This window comes from Eucalyptus grandis, chromosome 6, assembly GCF_016545825.1.
Source record: "Eucalyptus grandis isolate ANBG69807.140 chromosome 6, ASM1654582v1, whole genome shotgun sequence".
Lineage (NCBI taxonomy): Eukaryota > Viridiplantae > Streptophyta > Magnoliopsida > Myrtales > Myrtaceae > Eucalyptus > Eucalyptus grandis.
Window position 1 is genome coordinate 32339371 of NC_052617.1, and position 3775 is coordinate 32343145.

At 42.5% G+C, this 3775-nt stretch overlaps 1 pseudogene; it reads right to left on the reverse strand.

The window, feature by feature from the left end:
• Positions 1–245: 245 nt before the first annotated feature.
• On the reverse strand, positions 246–1245 carry LOC104451841 (annotated as a pseudogene).
• Positions 1246–3775: the final 2530 nt, after the last annotated feature.

Here is a 3775-nt window from a genome sequence, read left to right on the forward strand (position 1 = left end):
GGACTCTAACACTGGACGAATAATATGGATTTCTAAGGCACATGTTTCAACGTCCTCAAATAGTAACTTATCTCGGATTGGACTTCGTTCGTGGGCTCAAACTTGCGACGTATTATAACAACCGGTATATTTATATTCGCACCAAACGTGTATTTGAACAAGAGAGTAATACTGCTCGTTGCTGAATGATTTTTCCAAGCAACACATACTAAATGACCATTCCAAATTTGCAAGTAAAAAGCAGATATAAAAAAGGTGCATACTAATTGATCTTTCCTGGCTTTGTCCATCCAAAGACTATTACCTTGTCATGTTAACTAGTACAGAAATTACACAGAAGAGGAGCTGTCTTTTGTCGATAACACAGCCTGAAGGAAAGCGTCGGCCAGAATCTGGCCAAGCCGGACCTCGGCTGGGGTGGTTAGATGGAGCTGGTCGGGTTTGAGAGGCAGCCCCAAGGCGTCGACGGTTCTCACGTTCGGAAGGTCAAGCCCGAGCTGGACCTTTCTCACCGCGTCGATGAAATTTCGCTGTCCTGATGCGATAGCCACCTGCTCCGAAACGCAGAGCAAACATGCAATTAAGTAATAAAATGTAATCCATTGAAGCAAATTTAAAAAAATCGCATTAAAATGTACATTTTTATTTTCAAGAGGTTAGTGTGAATATCACTATTTCTTGATGTCCGGTTCATCAATCTAATGAGATGGGTGGCCGAATTCCGATTATTATGAACTTATTTTAGAGGAAAAGCCGCTCGGGGACCTAAGGTGAACGCCCCAACCCCGTAGAAAATCCTAGGTTTCTACCGTATATGGGCCATTTCTTGTTATTATTCATCTTTATTTAAAAAGCTGCAGAAAAGAAACACATCACATTGACTCCCACGGACCCTTTTGCAAGCCATTACTATCAAAATGCATATCTAAGTATTATTTGTCTGGTCTCGAATAAAAATAGACTAAGAATGTACCACATCAAGATGATCGCCATTTGCTTAATTTAAATAGCAACTTTCATTTATAATTTTATCATAATTTGTTTGAACAATCTAAAGTGAAAGATGCAATTGATTCCGAAATGAAGCATAAAAGAGAAATTTAATCACCTGGAAAATTGGTAGCTTAGGCGACTGCAGATCAGTCCTCACATCCGTAAAGAACTTCTCCAGCCTCACTTTGTACTGCACCGCGTCGCTTTCCTCCACGTGTTGCCCTCTCCTTGGTACCACAAGAGTGTTAACATGAGCTGTCAAATAGGGCCTTAATAGGAGAGTTTTTCTATTTAAGGTCTTTATATATACATATGTATTTTCTGATTTGTAGTGATTTATAGGAGATCTCCAAATTTGTAGGAGATTCTAGGATGGTTACGTTAGTGTATATATGCGTGGTTATATTCTTGTAAAAAGAATTGAACACAGAAGAGAAGAATTGTTTTACTGTTCAACATGGTATCAGAGCAAATGATCTAGGGACTCTGTGTTCTTATCACGATCCGAATTCCTTGCTGTGGCGTAGCCGGGCGGTGGTTTTGTGCGGATTGCCACACTGACTCCATCCTTTATCAGGATTCATGGTGGATGACAAGCCACCCATTGAGATAGTTCCTCCAGCTCTAGCGGAAGGCACTGTAGTCCTGCATCAGGCTCCGAGAGGGACTTCCACTACTGATGCACTCCTCGAAACCTTGATGTCCAAGTTAACACAAATCTTGACTCACCATCAAGCCCCACCTTCTCATGCTGAAAACTCTGCCCCACCAATTGCAGTCAAGTTGGATGGTTGTAATTATGGCCTTTGGTCCCAAGTTGTTGAGATGTATATCTCCGGGAAAGACAAATTGGGATATATCAATGGGGATTTTCCACCCCCACTTCTGATCGACCCTAATTTTCGAAACTGGAAGACTGACGACAGTACAGTTAAAGGATGGCTCATCAATTCCATGGACTCGGCGTTGATTAGGAATTTTATCTGTTTCCCAACAGCAAAGGCAGTATTGGATTCGGTGGCTACTGTGTTCATTGATGGCACCAATGTCTCCCAAGTGTATGATCTAAACTGATGTTTGTTTCGACTGAAGCAGGCAAGCGGCCCGACTGAAAAGTATTATAATGATCTTCGGGGTTTATGGCGGGAGGTTGATTTTCGACGGCCTAATCTCATGACTTGTGCTCGTGATATCGAGCGCTACAACGCTCTTGTGCAAGAAGACTGTGTATATCATTTCCTTGACGGGCTTGATGATCGTCTTAATAAAGTCAGGGCTAATGTTCTATAGATGCATCCCTTCTTGACGGTGGAGCAAGCGCACGCTAGGGTGAGGCGAGAGGATGTACGCCAAGCTATTATGTTATCTTCAATTGAACCATCTAGCACCGCGGCAACTCTGGTGTCGCGTGGTGGAAATGTTATCTCACACTTTCTCAAGGCCAACAATGAGTCCAAAGCTCTCCAAATGGTCCCTCCTAATACTGCGTCTGGTGGAGGGAGGACTAACAAAGGTTCGAAGGCTAAACCACAACATCCAGGAGGTTGTACTCATTGTGGTAATACTAAACATACAAAAGATACATGTTTTAAATTGCACAGTTATCCGGATTGGTGGAAGGAGTTGCAGAACAAGAAAAAGACAGAAAATGCTATAGGACGGGGGCATGCATCATTGGCTACTGGGACCTCACCCCTTTCCTTGGTACCACAGGTAGACGCTACCAATACTTCTGATGTGGCTCCTGAAGGTAACACTAGGTGTGCACTTGTTAGTAATTCTCAATGTGGCAGGGAGGGGTGGATTGTTGATTTTGGGGCAATGGATCACATGACCCAATCGTAACAATATTATATGCTACACCACTCCGAGGAGACAGAGTATCTATAATGCGAATGGCACTAGTTATCCTGTCACTGGGGCTGGCAATGTTGATCTTACACCTTCTTTATCATTGTTTCACACTTTATTAGTGCCCTCTCTATCTAACCGATTACTCTCTGTTGGCCAATTCACTGATGCTTTGAAGTGTTATGTTCTTATGTATCCATCTTTTTGCTTATTTCAGGATATCCTCACGAAGGAGATTATTGGTCGTGGTACTAAAAGGGGGGGCTGTACTATGTTGATAACTTTCGTGCAGGCCGAGCACATTGCACAAGGAGCGGGTCTACTAATAAAGAGAAAGCGATTTGGTTATGGCATCATCGTTTAGGACACCCGTATTTTGGGTATTTAGAACATTTATTTCCAGACTTGTTTCATAATTTGTCAGATACTGAATTCCAATGTGAGACATGTATTTTGGCAAAAAGTCATCGTGCCTCTTTTCCTTTGAGTTTTAATAAAAGCATTAGGCCGTTTTCTTTGGTTCATTCGGACGTGTGGGGCGCTTCGCTGCTTACTACTCTATCTGGGATTTGTTGGTTTGTAACATTTGTGGATGATTGTACCCGGATGCCTTGGGTTTATTTAATGAAGCATAAGGATGAAGTGGCAACAATATTCCATATGCTTCATTGGATGATTGCAACATAGTTTGGGACTCAAATTCAAGTCCTTCGTAGCGACAATGGTGGGGAATATATTAACCAGCATATTGCAGTTTACTTTCAGGACCACGGGCTTATACATGAAATGTCTTGCACTAGGACGCCCCAACAGAATGGTATCACTAAGAGGAAGAACCACCATATCCTCGAGATGGCATGGGCACTCCTCATAGGTAGTTTGGTTCCATCTTGTTTTTGGGATGCCGCCGTGGTTACAGTGGTACATTTGA